The sequence below is a fragment of the Girardinichthys multiradiatus genome, chromosome Y (genome assembly GCF_021462225.1).
Source record: "Girardinichthys multiradiatus isolate DD_20200921_A chromosome Y, DD_fGirMul_XY1, whole genome shotgun sequence".
NCBI lineage: Eukaryota > Metazoa > Chordata > Actinopteri > Cyprinodontiformes > Goodeidae > Girardinichthys > Girardinichthys multiradiatus.
This window is the reverse complement of record NC_061818.1, coordinates 22109220-22128118: the sequence shown is the minus strand read 5'-3', so window position 1 is coordinate 22128118 and position 18899 is coordinate 22109220. Positions and strand designations below refer to the sequence as shown.

General features: G+C 42.1%; 1 protein-coding gene across 1 annotated transcript in view; it reads left to right on the top strand.

The window, feature by feature from the left end:
- Positions 1-18899, top strand: part of LOC124864062 (centrosomal protein of 112 kDa-like) — a 176086-nt gene that overhangs the window by 135329 nt on the left and 21858 nt on the right. The window lies entirely within an intron of this gene.

Below are 18899 nucleotides of genomic sequence, written 5' to 3'. Positions count from 1 at the left end.
CTTGCTCACTTTTCTTAAGTTCTTCCTTTTTATTCCCTTGTACCCTTTCTGTCTTTCTTCTGTCCTCCACGGTGTCCAGTATTTTTTGTGTCCTTCTATGTATCCTTCCTTTTTCACTTTCTTCTTTGAGTCTTTTTTTGCCAACCTTGTGTCCTTCATTCTTGTGTCTTTCCATCCTTTCTCTATCCCCAGTGTCCTTTCTTTCTGTTATCCTTCCCAGTATCCTTTCTTCTTTCCTTTTCTCCTTTGCTGTTTGCTTACTCCCTTATGTCCTTCCACCCATGCATCTTTTGCTTTTCCTTTCTAGTGTCGTTTCTTTTTCACTTTCTTCCTTGCCTTTCCTTTCTTCTTTTCTTCTTTATGTCATTTTGCCCTTCCCTTCTTCTCATTGTATCCTTCTTTCCTCGTGTGCATCCTTTCTCATTTTGTCTTTAATTCCTGGTTTCATTCCTTCCCACCTCGTGTCCTTCCTTCTTGTCTGTTTGTCAGTCTGTGGTTTTCGCAGGTTTTATATATAAAGCATGTCTAGAGTACAAATGTCTGTCATACAGTCATATGGAATTATTGTATTTATGTTTTTTAATGTGCTAAATGAACTGATAACCTGCAAATTGTACTCTGGAAAACTATGGAATTTTTCACAAAAAATGTAGAGGAACCTTGGGTTGCTGAAGTGCTGAACAACTGATACCTTGTTTGCTCTCTGTTTGGACATGACTTATTGATAAGACATTTTGATTACATTCCACTTAATCACGTGCAGAAAAAGTTGTTCTACTGCTTCATTAGCTTAGGTCAATGCTTCGAACACCATAAAATTTAATAAGCATGATTTCAGCAGCTTTCTGTGCAGGTCATTACCATACAAAGGTCATGTGACACGGATAGACAAGCAGCTACAGCTACCAGTGCAGCATTTGTTTTACTGTGAATTTCATTGTAAAACGTGAAAAACATTGTTAAACAAAATCCAGATTGGTTAAGTATTATGAAAGGCATATAATATTTAATATAATAATAAGCCATGCACATGAAAATATATAAACACTGGCTGCATGGCTCACTGCTTGTGCAACAACGGGTATTATGGTTTAGGTTTAGTCAGGAAACACGGATGCTGGTGCTGATACTTAGAATTGCATCAGGACATCCCTAATCTGATCCATTAGTAGTTGAAGCTGGGTGTTACTTCTATTTGTCATTTTAGGCAGAACCACTTTATCAGAACATCATAAATGTCCATATCCTTGTAAAATAATATTGCATCATTCTGTGAAGGGTTTCATCAATATATGTTTAAATAGTTTTATAAGTCGCTTTCTCCAAAACTGAGCTTATCTAATGCTATTAGTCCTCTAGGTAAGGCTTCTTATATTCTAATAAAGCTTTTGACATTAACCCACATCTGTGTCAAGTAGGGGGTTGTCATCCTTTAAAAAGTTCTGTCTGGTTTGACTTTAATAGAGTAGTCATGGGGCGCTCTTCTTTTGTTAAAACCCACTTATTGTTTGCATGTGCTTTGTCATTTTTATGGCTAGTTGCAAACTCATAGTGTCTTTAAGTGGCTGGCATGCTCTGTGTCTCAGTGAGCTTATATATGCGTCTGCTGCAGCCCATGCCTTTGTCATCACTCTCATTCTGTTTCATAGTTTAACTCCTTAGCTTGTAACTGTTTATGTTCTAAAATGCAACCTAATTCCCCTTCAGCCCTTTTTTAAAATGTATAAACAAAGCAGCCTACATATGTGTGCAGATGACATGAGTTCTTTTATTGTGCCTGAAGCAGACGGGAAGACAGTTGCACTGGCAGTTAATTGGGTGTAGCTCCCTAAATAAAGAGTTGTTGTGTCTGAGATCAGAACATGTTTCCAAACACAATTTAGTCTGTTTGTGGCTGCAGCTGCCTTGCATAGAAAGATGGCAGGTTTGTGAGCCCAATCTCAGATCTTTTCTCCATGTCCGATGTTTGCTTTTTTTCCACAACCTTTCATTTTTCTCCACAACAGGGAGCAACAACTATATCATGCACCTAAAAAAAGGATGTGTTTTGTTTTAATCTAAATATGTATAAAAGCAAAAGATTCAGAGGCAGCCATATGCAACTGCCTGTTAAAGTGTAAAATGACAAATTCCGTTCAGTATGTATCATTATCCTTCTGAAACCCCAACATCAATGTTTATCCATATTTCCACTGTGTAGCTTTTGATTTGAGGTGAAGTTGGAGAATTTGAAGTTGAGACCCTTTCAGACTGAAAGCAGCATCTTTGGTTTTGCACTGAGAAACCAAACTATTAGCATTTTATTTGTTGTGCAGCAGTGATTTTACTCTGCAGCGAGCAAAGCACAAGGAGGGGTAGTTCTGTTGTTAGTTTGGGCTCAACACAGATGCATCATAATCATGTATAATCATAATCAGGTTGCTATTTTGAAAGCTTTTGGACTCGATTCCATTAAATTCTGCTGTGGTATACTTGGTTCACCGCTGTCCACTGCATAACGCTCAGCACATGCCCAGTTTGGTCTGTAAGCCACAGTTTTAAACATTACACCCACTTTGTGCAATGCACCAGTACCACCGGCTGCAAGACTCTCAGCATGATACCACCCCCACCATGCTTGATACCTTCATCCAGGTGAAGGGATTACCAGACATAACAGTGGATGGCGGTAATCCACCAATTTGTTGTTTTCCACCCACTAATAAAGTGTTAAGAAGAAAAAGACAAGGATGAGGAGGAAAAAGGAAACAAACGTGGAAATATTTATCTGCATCTTCTGACAATATTTCCTGTGTTCCACCCTCTCCATTCATTGGCTGCACCACATGCTTACAGTTGTCATTAATCAGTTCCCAAAATGTTTGATACAATGCCTACCGAGGTCAGTTCTGCTCCCTTCTTACATTTGCAGATATACTTCTCACGCATTTACAGAGTTTTGCACCAACAATGGAGGCAGAGTGTTCTTTATTTGCGCAGCCGGATACAGACTTTACCAAACTGGAAATCATTGGAAAAGTGTGATAAAAATATTGTATTATGTCCTCATGTTAGTCTTGGCGGTTCTTAGGTTGTTTTCTGAACATCCTAACAAATTTTACTTCATTTAAGGGAGCCAGTTTGGGTCAAATGGTTGAAACCTGAGCACAATTAGATATTCTGACACAGTAATCCCAAACACATATAAAAACTTTGAGCTTGAGAACACCCCCCAAAACCCTGACCAATCCTACTGAAATGTACAAGAAGATGGATCAAATATTGAGATGGAAAAATCCCAGGATCTTCTTGATGGCTACACAGTCTGTGTAACTTATTTGAGCCTTTATGTATAATTTTGTGGAGGAGGAATTATCCACAATTAAGACCAAAAAAGACCAAAATTAATGACATCCATGGCCATGATGAGTGTATGTAAACTGCTTACATATTTGTACTTGAAGCTCTCGATTCTGAATATAAATTTCCAAGCGTGGTCTTTTTCCAAGTACCAATAAAACTTTTGGTTTTTATGGTACTTCATCTCAGATCATTCTAAACTTATTGCCCGTAGTCTACCCCGATATAACACACACACCCTGTCTTTTCTGTCATGAGCTATTTCGTTTGGCTTGGCATCTGTGTTGGGAGCTTTCATCATCTGTCTTCATTATAACAATCCTCCTGTGTTAAACAATAGCTAATGAGACTCCAATTAATGCTTGAATAGTTTAGTAAAGGCCAGACATTTGTGGGGTGGGGGAGAGGTGGGGGATATTGGCCTAACAGGAAATGAAGAGAGAAAATAAGGAAGTTACATAAAGCTTCGGCATCAAGCGCAAGAGTAAAGAAGTGAGGTGACAAAAACAGCTTTTGGGAATAGAAGCAGGGGGAGAGAGCAATGAAAGGACAGAGGAAGTGGAGACGTTGAGACAAAAGGTGGGGAAAGAAAGGAGTGGTGGAGAGCTGTCAGTGGGCCATCGGAGTTAGTGTGTCGCCTGCTGACATTGTTTCCACGCTGTTCACTTCAAAGGGCTCGGATTATGAAGAGAGCGAGGGGCTACAGACAATAGGAGGGGAAGAAAATGACATCAAAGTTAGCCGCACATTTGAATTGGGATAATCCCAAACAGTTGCCCTGAATGCATGCAGCATCGGATCAGATGTCCTTTTTTCCCCTCCTCTCTCTACCAGCCCCATTCTGTCGTTTCTAGCCTGAATTTAGCTCCCTCTGTGGCTCTGTTGCTCCTGGACCTCTTAAATGTGGGTGTTAGCTGCACAGACCTTTCTATATCATTAAAGCTCTTTTTAGAACATTGGTGGTACAGTTAAGTACGCTCATTACCTTAGTTTTTTGTATATTGGTTGTTAATGTGGAGGAACACAGTTTTGTGAAAATTCTTGCAACAGTTTTCTTGCCTCACATACAATTAGGATTTTAGGTTTATCTCTTCATTCTTAAGTATTATGATTGTATACTAATACCCATTGTCCTATAAATAATTAGTAATGTTTTGGGATTGTATGCAGGAGCAAAAAACCTACATACTATGTATTTCACCTTGCACATTACCAATATTTCCCAATCATGGTCAGATGGGCCACATGATTTAGTTACAGGAGAGGGAACTCTATCAGTCAGTCGACTCTATGAGAAAAGTGAAGATATTGGTTAGTATGATCACCTTGAGCCAAAAGGTAACACTGTATTAAGGTGACAAAGCAAAACTTGAAAACATCCCCTTCATATTTCAAATGTTTCCCATGATCTACCAGAAATACCTCTTCACTTAGTACTGCTTCTAAAATAATAGACATTTTTCTGCCAAGCTTATTAAACTCTTAGGGTGTATTCACACCTGCCACTTTAGTCCGCTTTAAATGGACCAGAGTTCGTTTTCCCCGTTGGTCCGGACCTTTGGTGCAGGTGTGAATACACTCAAGCGAACCCTGGTCTCGACCAAACAACCGAACCACGCCCACTTTTTGAGGTGGTCTTGGACCGCTTCCAAACTGACTCTGGTGCAGTTCACTTGTGTTCTAAATACGAACCGGCCCCGATCTGAACCAACTACAGAAAACATACGTCTCTTTGGACTTAACAAGCCACCGTAGCAAAGGTGTACGTCATACTAAAATCATACCTGATAAGCTGTATGTTGCTTAGCAACTCTACTGGCATGTTGTGGGACAGGGCACATGCATTCTCCGAAGCTGTTCAAAAATTAAAAACAGAACTTCGCAAAATCTGTTGAATGAGCTGCTCTTGTCTCTCACAATATTATTGCAGCTGTAATAACGCCCCCGTCAACTCTGTTTAATAGGAGGGAACCCCACAGTGAGCCCACCACCTGCAGGGGGAACTGTGAGGGACCGGTGTAAAGAGGATTGGGTGGCAGACAAAGGTGGAGACCTCGGCGGCCCGATCCCTGGATGCTTAGGCTGGCTCTAGGGACATGGAATGTCATCTCGCTCGGGGGGAAGGAGCCTGAGCTTGTGCGGGAGGTAGAGAGATATCGACTAGAAATAGTCGGGCTTGTCTCCACTTACAGCGTTGGCTCTGGAACCCATCTCCTCGAAAGGGGTTGGACTCTCTTCTTCTCTGGAGTGGCCCACGGCGAGAGGCGGTGGGCTGGTGTGGGTTTGCTTGTTGCCCCCCAGCTCAGCCGTCTCGTGTTGGGGTTTACCCCAGTGGATGAGAGAGTCGCACCCCTGTGCCTTCGGGTTGGGGACATGTCTCTGACTGTCATTTCGGCCTACGGGCCGAGTGGTAGTGCGGAGTACCCGGCCTTCTTGGCATCCATGTCGGGGGTGCTGGATAGTGCCCCTCCCGGGACTCCATTATTCTGCTGGGGGACTTCAACGTCCACGTGGGAAACCACAATGATACCTGGAGAGGCGAGATCAGGAGGAATGGCCTCCCCGATCTGAATCCGAGTGGTGTTTTGTTATTGGACTTCTGTGCTAGTCACGGATTGTCCATAATGAACACCATGTTCAAACATAAGGGTGTCCATCAGTGCACTTGGCACCAGGACAACCTAGGCAGGAGGTCGATGATCGACTTTGTTGTCATATCGTCAGACCTTCGGCCGCATGTTTTGGACACTCGAGTGAAGAGAGGGGATGAGTTGTCCACTGATCACCACCTGGTGGTGAGTTGGATCCGCTGGAGGAGGAGAAAGCCAGACAGACTTGGCAGGCCCAAGCACATAGTGAGGGTCTGTTGGGAACGTCTGGCGGAGCCCTTGGCCAGGGATGTATTCAACTCTCACCTCCGGGAGAGCTTTGACCAGATTCCGAGGGATGTTGGAGACATAGAGTCCGAGTGGACCATGTTCTCCGCATCTATTGTCGATGCTGCCGCCCGTAGCTGCGGCCGTAAGGTCTGCGGTGCCTGTCGCGGCGGCAATCTCCGAACCCGGTGGTGGACTCCGGCAGTAGGGACGCTGTCAAGCTGAAGAACGAGTCCTATCGACTGTGGTTGGCTTGTGGGACTCCTGAGGCGGCTGATGGGTACTGTGAGGCCAAGCGTGATGTGGCCCGGGCTGTGGCAGAGGCAAAAACTTGGGCCTGGGTGGAGTTCGGTGAGGCTATGGAGAAGGACTCCCGGTTGGCCTCAAAGCAATTCTGGCAAACCGTCCAGTGCCTCAGGAGGGGGAAGCAGTGCTTCACCAACACTTTGTTTACAGTGGGGGTGGGAAGCTGCTGACCTCGACTGGGGACATTATCGGGCGTTGGAAGGAGTACTTTGAGGATCTCCTCAATCCTGCCATCACGCATTCCCCGGTGGAAACAGAGACTGAGGACTCGGGGTTGGACTCTTTCATCACCCAGGCTGAAGTCACCGAGGTGGTTAAAAAGCTCCGCGGTGGCAGGCTTCGGGGGTGGATGAGTTCCGCCCTGAGTACCTCAAGTCTCTGGATGTTGTGGGGCTGTCATGGTTGACACGCCTCTTCAACATTGCGTGGCAGTTGGGGACAGTGCCTCTGGACTGGTAGACTGGGGTGTTGGTCCCCCTTCATAAGAAGGGTGAACGGAGGGTGTGTTCCAACTACAAGGGGATCACACTCCTCAGCCTCCCTGGTAAGGCCTACGCCACAGTATTGGAGAAGAGAGTCCGGCCGATAGTCGAACCTCAGCTTCAGGAGGAGCAGAGTGGTTTTCGTCCCGGCCGTGGAACACTGGACCAGCTCTATACCCTCTACAGGGTACTCAAGGGTTCATGGAGTTTGCCCAACTGGTCCACATGTGTTTTGTGGACCTGGAGAAAGCATTTGACTGTGTCCCTCATGATCCACTGTGGGGGGTGCACTAGGAGTATGGAATTGGGTGCTCTTTACTAGGGGCCATCCGGTCTCTTTACAAGTGGAGCAGGAGTTTGGTTCGCATTGCCGGCACTAAGTCGGACCTGTTCCCGGTGCATGTTGGACTCCGGCAGGGCTGCCCTTTGTCATTGGTCCTGTTCATAACTTTTATGGACAGGATTTCTAGGCGCAGCCAAGGGCCGGAGGGGGTTTGGTTTGGGGACCAGTGGATTTTGTCTCTTCTTTTTGCAGATGACGTGGTGCTGCTGGTGCCCTCTAGCCAAGACCTACAGCATGCGCTGGGGCGGTTCGCAGCTGAGTGTGAAGCGGCTGGGATGAGGATCAGCTCCTCCAAGTCCGAGGTCATGGTTCTTAACCGGAAAAGGGTGGCTTGTCCTCTTCAGGTTGGTGGGGAGTTCCTGCCTCAGTGGAGGCAGGAACTTGTTCACAAGTGGGGGAAGAATGACAGAGATCGACAGACGGATCGGTGCGGCTGCCGCAGTAATGGGGGCGCTGTGCCGGTCTGTTGTGGGGAAGAGAGAGCTGAGCCGAAAAGCGAAGCTCTCGATTTACCGGTGGGTCTACGTTCCTACCTTCACCTATGGCCATGAGCTTTGGGTCATGACCGAAAGAACGAGATCCTGGATACAAGCGGCTGAAATGAGCTTCCTCCGTAGGATGGCCGGACACTCCTTTAGAGATAGGGTGAGGAGCTTGGTCATCCGGGAGGGGCTCGGAGTAGAGCCGCTGCTCCTCCACATCGAGAGGAGCCAGTTGAGGTGGCTCGGGCATCTATACCGGATGCCTTCTGGACGCCTTCTTCGGGGAGTGTTCCAGGCACGTCCCACCGGGAAGAGGCCCAGGGCACGCCCCAGGACACGCTGGGGGGTCTATGTCTCTCAGCTGGCCTGGGAACGCCTTGGGCTCCCCCCCGAAGCAGCTGGAGGAGGTATCTGGGGAGAGGGACGTCTGGGCGTCTCTGCTGAGTCTGCTGCCCCCGTGACCTGGTCCTGGATAAAGCGGAAGACGACGAGTACGATAACGTCCCCGTCGTTTCTGTTTAATAGGAGCAATGATCGTCACCTGCGTGACTTTGTTTACAAGTAATAGTTCACTTGCAAAAAGTACATTGTGAAAATAAACCGCACCAAACAAAAAAAAGAAAGTCTGCTTTTGGTCCGGACCAAACAAGTAGAATAAAGGACTTAGCTGGTGTAAATACACCTTTAGCTATAATCACACTATTTATTTTACTCAAGGGCTCTTTTTTTGCTTCCCTGAAAAATTATCCCTTGAAACTTATTTGCCCAGTACTCTTTATCTCTTTTGGGTTGTTTGTTGTGTACATTTCCATAGCCATACAGAACTGTACAGTTTTTTCATCCCCTCTGTTGTGACTATTAATCTGAAAATATTATTTAATATTAATATTTTAATATTTTATCAAATAATATTTCGGTCTGTTAAGGGTTGTCCTGTGAATACCAGCCCAGTAAGGCAGTGGTATTAGGACAAAATCAAAAGGGTGAGCCAAGCTGTGACATTATTGAACAGCAAAACTCTGCACACACATGGAATGAATTCACACAATTTCTTAAAATACAAGAATTTATTAACAAAAATAAGTCAACTCAAAGTCAAACATATTTCAATCAACAAACTCTTTACTATGCTAAAACAATCCAACTAAACTACCAAGCAGAATTAAAGAATAAGGAAGACTAATATAAACAAGCTGATCAAAGATGGTTGAAAACCATGACAAAAAGAGTGATGCAACATTACCATGCAATGTTATTTATGTTTGAGAACCAAGGATAATCTTGAAGAATCTGGAAGTGAAGTTAAGTTAGTCTTGGAACCCACTTAGGCAATAATAAGCAAACATTTAGACAACCATTCACAATGCAAGATGAGATAAAATATTATTTTAATAAAATAATGTTTTAAAGAATGGTCTGCTGAATAATACCAACTCTCTGGATGACTAATTCTCAATGGGGTCTCATTAGCTACCTTTAATTATTAAAATAATATTTTAAGAAATATTATTAAGGAAATGGTAAAATATTTAAGGAAATATTTTGGAAAAGAGCCAAATCTTTCTGGAGAAATGGGGCTTAATTGTGTTACTTAGTTATCAATTCTAGCAAAATAATGTTTAGGAAAATATTCTTTACTGGATTGAAAACTAACAACCTTTCTGGGTAAATATTCTTTAGTAGCAAGCACGTGTTCTTAGCTGTTAGCAGTTAAAGCTAACAAAAGAAGCTTATAGCTTAGCACCAGAATCAAACACACACCTTTAAAATACCGTTAATAAAAGAGTTAAAATGCATAAGCGCGGACGGCGCGTTATGATCAATCTTCTGTTTACAATCACCCTTCAAGTAAAGTTGAGATAAAATGAAAATCCTTTCGATCTTTGAGGAAACGTATATCATTAATAAATGTTTAACAAACTAAGTCAGAGCCTCGTGCCACGGAAAAAAGAGTATTGCACACACATGCAGAATTAGCGTTCCTTTCGAGCCTAAAACCTGTTGTATGATTGTTTTTATTTGTGCCTCAGGACACAATCTCTGTAAAACATTTAACAGTTTGAAACCCTGAAATTGTAATTTGTTGGGCGGAAGGATGCACCCCCCTTGTCTTCTGAAACGACTGAGAGCAAAAGTTGCTCTTAAATTCTATTACAGTAAATGTTAGCAGAAAATACAAACTGTAGACAAGTTGAAACGGCTGATTATTACCATGGTGATAAAAATCAATCCAAAATGCTAAGCACCCTCCCTTTAGTAAAACCAAAGTACCATCCTCCTATTAGGGTAGTTATCTAGGGTAAATTTCTGCCCTTATAATGTGATTTGGCCCAGGTAGATGCAGTAGAAACAAAGGAGAGGTGAAATATCTGTGAAAGAAAACTACCCTGGTGTCTGGAACAGGTTTCAAAATATACCTTGAATTGTACTTATTTAAATATTATGCTTTGCAATCTCTGGAATGTTGCCTGGATTCTCCACAGGATCCATCATGTGTTTGGATTATAGTTTTAATTGTTTCTTGAAGTCATCTCTCCCATTTCTTTTTCATGAGTTTTTCTATTCATTTGATAAAGATAAAGTTTATATGCAGGTTTTTAAACAGCATGTTTCAAGTTTTAATGATTATTTTCAAAGACAGTTTTTCTAACTATGGATGCCTACAGAGTACAAGTGTGCATATGCAAAATCTGAATGAACTGAAACCCACATTAGCCTGCCAAGAGAAGGGTACACACACAAACACCTTGTGTCTTTTCTCTAGCAAACCCCATCATTCCAACTCCGTATCTTCGAACTCTTTCTGTCTCAAACTCTGTTTCTGCACTCACATTCACAAGCACACATGCTCACCTCGCCCTGCCAAAAGGTAGAGGTGGCTGGTGAATAAACAATGGCACTCCGCCCATAGTGTCACCCGCCTGGGCTTTGATCAGCACTGCTGTTCCTGCTCCCCACAGCAGTGCTTCCTGTCTCAGTACCTGCCGAATCTTTTCCATGCACGCACGCCAACATATGCGCACGCTCCCACCTATAGCCTAGTGTTTGTGGGCCTATATGCAGCCTCTCCAGTTTTCTCCTTACTCAGGTCCTCAAGTCTTTACCTGTCTATGTCTCTCACACAACGTGCCTTTGAGTTAGTGCCCCTTTCTGGGCAGTGTTGCATTCTTGAACATGCACCTTCGCACACTGTGCGTCACACACCCAGATAGGAACACACACCTTTGATCCAGGCACATCCAGCAGCAACTTCTGCAGCGAGTCAAAGAGAAGGTCCTGGTCCTTCGGGTGAAATGACAGTAGACACGTTACATAATGCAACAGTGACCATTGTCTCTTTATGTTTGAGGATGAGAGGGAATATATGAGGTGTGCTGTTGCTTGTGCACTACATAGTGCAGTCTTTGTCAAATTCACAGTTGATGTAGTCTTTGTGAAATAGTTGCTGGGCTTTTGTGAAGGGGTAATATTAAAAAGGGGTCCTGTGCACACACACCGGACCACACAAACATGGCATACTTTTACAGCGGCTGGTTATAGCAGCTGCAGTTTGTCTGTAGTTGTGTAGTTATATATGCATTAGTTTCTGAGGGGGTTGAAAGGATGACTTTGCCCGTGGGAAAGAATAGCTGTACTGGATCAAGAACAGGTGTGCTAGATCCTCTTTGCTGCAGAGACAAAGAGCTGCTTCAAACATTTTGTCTATGCGAGCGTGCATTGGTCCCCCCACGTTCCAGTGTGCATCCACGTCCTTCCAAACAACAGAGATAGTTGCACTAACCTTGAGCCGAGCATTTGTTTTCCGAAGTTTCTCAGCCATCTGGGTTTCTGTGACTTTGTTCTTCTTTTGTTTTTGTGAATGAACGCAAAGCTGACAGTGAATTTATGTTTAGTGGTGTGTTGTGATTTTTACCACATTAAGTGAAGCTCTGGGTGTTTGTGTGTCTGTACGTCATGGAAAATGTCCTTCAGGTGATGAGGACTGTAGCAGACGTTGCAGCAGAGGGTAGTGCTCTTGCATATGTTTACCCAGCTTTTGACATATTTTGTCTACAAAATGTTGTCATGACCTTGCAAAATATGATTGAAAAATTGTACTTAGTGTTTTTAAGACGTTTAATAGATGGTTGTAATGCAACTCATTTTGAGCATTTAAGGCCATCTGAAGTTGTATTTTTCACATCTTTGTAATTTCCTGTATTTCTTTGTGTAGTATATGTCATAGACAGTTATATAACAAGTTGTGGTTCAATAAATTATGTTATTTTTCTTATATTAGCATTCAGCAATTTATTTTGAGCTTTTTTTTATTGCATTTTTTTCTACTGGTATAGCTAGTAATCCCTCTCAGCCTGTGATCTTGTGAGTTCTGTTGACTTTTAGCTAAGTGTTGGATTTATTGATAAAACAGGTTATGATCATGACTTTACGAATAAAATCCCCTAATCCAGAGGCTTTTAAACTGCCACAAAAAATTATCTCATGTAAATCTAACTTAGCATTGTTTTCAAATCTGTATTTAACAAATTAAAGTAAAAGTAAAGGATAGAAGTTTCCATGACGTACAACATAGTCATGGGAATAACAGAGTACACCCTAAGATTTTGTCAGGTCTTTTTCATTCAATTCAATTCAATCTTTATTGTCATATGCACAGTAAAGAAACATGTTTCCCTGTGCAATGAAATTCTTACTTTGCCATCCCCACTTGATGTTAGGATAAAAGAAATATATATCAATAGACAACAATAACATCAAATTACACCGCAACAGGGGAAAGTAGATTAAAATAAAATATAGAATATAAACTTCTTCAAAATATACAGACTATTTACATTATGTAATAGTGATCAGATATATTACAATCAGAGAGTATATTTACATGTGCAAAATGATAATGGTGTGCAGCTGTATGCAGGCAGATACAGTACTTTTATACGTATATATTTCATGTTGTCATAGAAGAATTCTGTCCCACCCTTCCTTACAATGTTGCTTCAGTTCATGGAGGTTTTGTTTCTGCAAAGCTTTCTTAAGTTCCCATCACAGCATTCCAATCATAGTGTGGTCTGAACTTTGACTGGGCCATTAGAAGAAGTTGGTTCTTTTGTATTTTCTGCTGTGCTATGGATCATTTTTCTGTTGGTGAGGTTGTTTGGGCCAAGCTTTAGCTGTCAACCTTAAATCTTACTCAAGAAAACTTTCGTATACAGAAGAGTTCATGCTTGAATCAATGACTGCCAAGTGCCCAGGTCCCAAATTATCAGCCCTCCACCACCGTGTTCGACATTTGGTACGGGATGTTTGTGCCGATATGTTGTGTTCTGTTGTCTCCAAACATGGCAGATTGCATTATGGCCAAACATCTCTGCTTTGGTCTCATTTGTCCAAAGAGCATCGTTCCAGACGTCTTGTGGTTCATTCTGCTGCAACTTATCTAACCTACCTCATGCTGCCGCATTCTTGTTAAACAGAAGAGGCTTTCATCTGGCCACCCTTCAAACAAGTCCTAATCGTTCAGCCTATTTTTACACTGTACTGTCACGACCTTCAACATTTAACATGCTAATTGAGGCTTGTAGTGTCTAAGATAGAGCAGTTTCTCTGAGCATTGCACAGTTTGGCCTTGAGTGAATTTGCAGCAACATCTACTCCTGAGCAGATATTGGTAGCTGTCTTGAATGTTTTCCACCTGAGGCTTCCAATAATCTGGAAAATGACTTAAACCCTGGCCAGGCAGATGGGCAACCACAACTGCGTCTGAAGGTCATTTCTGATCCCTCTCCACCTTGGTGCTGTTTCAGCTTGCACCTGTATGTTGTGAAAATACCTGCATATATAGAGTTGGCCACACTGATGATGATCAGTTAATAAAGTGCATTGATTAGCATAATTTGGAGGCTACTCTCACTCTGAAATCCTGCAAAAGTAGGAAGGATGTATTTATTTTTCCCATCACTGTTACGGAAACCCCTTCTTTTAACCATGACTGCATTTTCACTGAACATCTCGACTGCATTTAGAAAATGTCTTGGCAGCTCTTAATTTCCAGGCAGTATTGCATAAGAAACACTGTTATCTCACTGTGATCATTAAAACCACATGGCCCATGGTACTTTGCAAAGCCCTTGTCTCTCAACACAGCTCACCATTTCACCCAGAACTGTAACATGAATATGTACAGGAACTTTACAGAGCCGTTTTGGCATGACCTCCTCTGGAATGGACAGAAAGAGGGCATGTTTTGTGTTCAGATAAATTTATGATCCAGCTTGCTTTAGATAAACTGGTCATGATGTTGTATGTGCCAAAGTTGAGAAAGTGAAAAGTGTAAAAGTGAGCATTTGTTGTGTTATGAAGATACATCAATGCCATGTATTGAAATGTTTATAAAAAAACAAAACTGAGATTCACTGAAAAGGTCACCGAAAGCATGCAAATTTAAGCTTGACCCTGCCGGATCGATGATCAGCTTGTTAAAAAACTAAAAGTTTAACCTTTTACCAATTAGAGAACACATCATAAATAATTGTTACCTTTCTGCCCTGACAACAACCCTCTTTAGTGGAAACATTTTTACAAAGAGGACTCAAAGTTACCCATTTTCAGAATGAGGGGGGTGAAATCAGAGGGAACAGTTAAAGTGTGAAAAACGTCTAGAATAGGATTTCTATGGAGGCATTTTGGCTGCTACAACAGTGAGCTGGGCTATACAGAAGATAACAGGACGGCGAACGTAAAACAGCAGTTGCTCTATTTTAGAATCTATTTCTATCTTATATAACACATGCTATTATTTATGTTGGCAGTCTTGGAAATATATTAATGCAAGGCTCGACTAACTCTAATGGTGGGGGGCACACAGACTGCTTGGGTTATGATAACTAATCGAGCTAATTGTGTTAACGCCAGTTCTGTAATCCCTTTTGTCTTGTTTGAAATCCTGTTGAACTGCAGAGCTGTGTAACGTATGTCGCTCTCACACACAGTGTGACAACTCCTCTGCTCCTAATACATATGATTAATAATCATATCAGACAGAGAGGATGTCTTTAGTTTCAAAACATGGAGGAATGATTTAACAATATAACTTAAAAGTAAATCAAAGTTGTTTTCTCTCACAATAAAAATGAAAAATCTTATTATATACTGCAGGTTACATTACATTCGAAATAATTAAAAATAATTGTGAGCAATTATGTGTCTTGTAAATTAGACATTGTTCAAGTATTTAAATTTGTCATTTATTTAAGCATACCTTGGTCAAATAAGCTGGAGGATGTTACTATATATGTAGATGTTCAGTAAAGCAGAGACAGACAGCTCTGTAACCTGGCAATTATCAGTTTTTCCAGAAAGTTGAAAGAAAATGTTTTTGTTATTTATATTCATAAAGTGAAATCGCATTGGGCTAAAATCAGTATCAGCTACTCAGAACTCTGCCACAAGATTTCTGATCAGTGCATCTCTATTTCGTAAAGAGCTCTGTTAATGTTAAAGTTAATTTACAACGTTTAGACTCAAGCTAATATACTGCTTTTAACTTCACAATCTGTCTGGTAATGTATTGTATTTTTATAGTTCACTACGACCGTCCATTGTAAAATTGATGAATCAAAAGAAATTTTTTTTAATTCTGTTCAATGGATTTAAAAAAGCATTAATTCTAGTTTGATCCCAGCTATTATATAATGCAGTTAAGTTCAGTTTATTGTGCCAATTGATAAAGCGTTTTTCAATCTATGAAATGTCAGCCGATTGCATCAAGTGTCTTTGCAGCAATGCAAAGTTAAGGCACTTGAGACGACATGGATGTGGCGACAGTGGAAATTAAAAACTCCTTTTTAACTGAAAGAAACATCTAGCAAAACCCGGCTCAGAGTGAGCGGGCACCTGCTGCAACCAACTGGGGGTCTGAGGAGACAGAACATACACACAAAGACCCAGAAGCCCTGGTCCACCAGTATTTTTCTGTTTTACAGAAAAAGGAATGAGTTAATGGCAGCATTAGCTCTTTTAGTGGTTTCATCTAGGAAAGAAACGGAGCTAAACACATAAGCTCCGAGCGGGTAGTACAGGTAAACACAGAATGAGAGGCCCTGGTGTATCATCTATTAAAAATGCTGATTTATCAACCTGGATATTAAAGGATAGAGGACTTGAAGGCCTTTCTGACTTGCACAGAGATTGCTTTGGTCAGTTCCATTCAATCAGTCAATATATATTTAATCAATAACACTAATCTCTGTCCGTCTTTCTCTTTATGCAAAGATGAAACACTGCGAATGTTTTGCATGTGCGTGCAGCTCAACATGCATTCATTGTGTCAGCTGATTGATTACGTTTCCAGCTGTGGGCAGTGTTTGATCCTTATATCAGAGGAGGAGGAAATAAGGGAGGGATTACATTGCAGGATGCTACCAGGGAACGTGGGATGTGGAACAACTTATAGAGACCCTCATCTACTGACAGACAACAAACAGGAATTACTCATGAACCCAGAGTTTTTCAACATGCAGTTATGTTTATAACTTGAGCTGAACTTAACAATTATTTAGCAATATACCATTTGATAAATAGAATATATTTATAAGTGCCGAAACACAAGTCAGCAGAAAAACACAACAGACATATGGCACATATTTTGGAGTTGTTTCCTATTCTCTTTCTACCATCGCTCCAGGCAGCTGAAAGTTAGAGAACAGCGTGTTCCCCCTGTGGGCATAACTCATTTGCAGCATGTCTTCATTAGCGCCGCAATTGTCTCACTACTTTCATCAGCGCTCCCGAAGACGCCGACGTGTGCTCGGGTTTGTGGTTCGGGAAGGTTCCAGGGCCGTCGCCGCATACCTTCCTGTTTGACTTGTGAGCTGGAAAGCTTCAAAGAGCTGCGGAGCAAGTCAGTTCACACCAGTATCAGAGTTGCATTTCAGAGGGGCTGTCCTGGTCGACTTGCTAAACCACATGTTTTTATTGCTACACGCAGGCAGACAAGACAGCAAAGCAAAAGTTTCTCTTCTCAAACACCTCAGGAGGGAGACCTCTCCTCCTCCTCCTCCTCCTCCTCCTCCTCCAGCTTCTTTCTTCTTTACCTTTCCCCATAATCCTTTGATAAAAGTGCAGATAAAAGAGAGGCTGTGCTCATCTCTCTGACCATCCATCTCTCCTTGAGGTTAGCACCTCTTTTATTATTTACCATTAGATCAGTAGCCATATGTGCTCACAAAGCCTTGTGCTGATGAAGCTGGTGTCTGTGTGGGCACTACATCTTTGTGTAAGTATGTCTGTGTGTATCTGTCTCATCCTTTGCTTTTCTCTTACTGTTTCTGTGTGTGTCCTTGGCTGGAGGCAGTGCAATGTGAGGTTTTTGCTGCCGTCTGAAATCGTCCAGCCTTAGTGTCATTAGAGGATCTCTTTAATCCAGACTTTGGAAGAAACTTCTGACAGCACGCTGCAAATAGAAGGGCCCCGCCGCACATGAAGAGCAGCTTGGCTCCTAACAGAACACCAAGTTTAAAGAGGTCCCTGGCCTTTTTTCCTCCTCCCACCGTTCCCTCCCTTCTTTCTTCTTTGCCTTTTTCTTCCCTGCCCTCTGTTGCTTTTGCTTCACCCTGGGGAAACATGCTTGCCTTATCTGTGCAGGAGGACCACCCAGGAAAGAATGACTCAGGCCTTGCTCCGTCTGTGTGTGTGTACGCTTTGTGTTCGTGCAGCACAATAACCACTGCCCGATCGCCCAACTCGCATTTTTAGAACTTGTGCTGTTAATATTAATGCGTGCCTATACCTGCATGAATCCCTCTCAGCAGTGTTTGTCAGTGCTTGTGTGCACGTGTGCCCCGCTTCCCCTTTGAGGGGAAAGTTTGGAATGAAAGAGAGGCTGAGGCCTGATTGTTGATGGAGAGAGAGACCTTCAAGTATCCCGACTGTGAAGCTGCGAGGCAGGAGTACTCTGCTGAGCCAGCCTCTGCAACCCAGCAGTATGCTTTTCCCCTTTGTCTCCCCCTTTCTTTTCCTCAAATTCTTGCTTTTTCTCATTTTCACCTTTCGGAACATTCATTCCCCTTCTGATTCGGGCACATGTCTCTCTTTAACATCCTAGGGCTTGTTTTGTAATTTCAGATAGTTCTTCTCCATATAACGTTCTCTGTCATGCTCTGTTCTCTTTTTCATTCCTGTCACACTACTTTTGTGCTTCCCATAATAAAGAAATCAGTTTTCTCCCCTTCCTGGCCTGCTTATAATCATCCTGCTTCCCATGGCTAACAAAAACCAGATCACCAATGCAATCTAGACATCTTCATATTATACACACAATGCTCCTTCACATAACAGCAACTTCATACTAGTAGACTAGTTCTTAAACTATTCCTTCATCAATACCTTAGTAATGACCCATGTGCATTGCCTTTTAGAGGTTTCTATGGTCATTACTGGCATGGTTATGAATATTTTATTTATCTTAAAGATGTCTTTGAACTGTTTTCAGGGTGGAATCATTATGCAATAAAGCAAGAATCTGCTGTCCAGGTTCGAGTTCATTAAGAATTTACTTGAACGTACATACAGGCTCCTAAATCAACCCTCTTTACACCCACGCTAATATTTGGATGAATGTCTTTGCGAGTTGCAGGGAAAGCACATACTTTTTGTAGCCCTGGAATAATTGTGGCTTGATATTTGACTACTCTTCTTATCTCAGGGTCCTACCAGGCCTAGAAAAGTCTGGAATCTGATTAAATGATTTTCCAGGTTTGGATAAGTAAAGAAAAGGAAACATCTTTTTGCTTCTAGACTGTTCCCATTGTCTAAAAGTTATTTTTATCCATGGATCCATAAATCCTTCTTTTTATTTATTCTTGCCAGTTTTCTGTTCCTTTCTTTTTCTTCCTCTGTTCAATCATTGTCCCTTCAGTTTTTTCCTGCCTTCAATTTATTATTTGGTTCTTTCCTGCCTCCAGTTCTTCCTTCTTTCCTTTGGTTTTTTATTCATTCATTGCTTGTTCCTTCTTTCTTTCCATCTATAATTTGGTTGTTATTGCCTTCCATCCTTCGGTCATTGCTTCCTTTC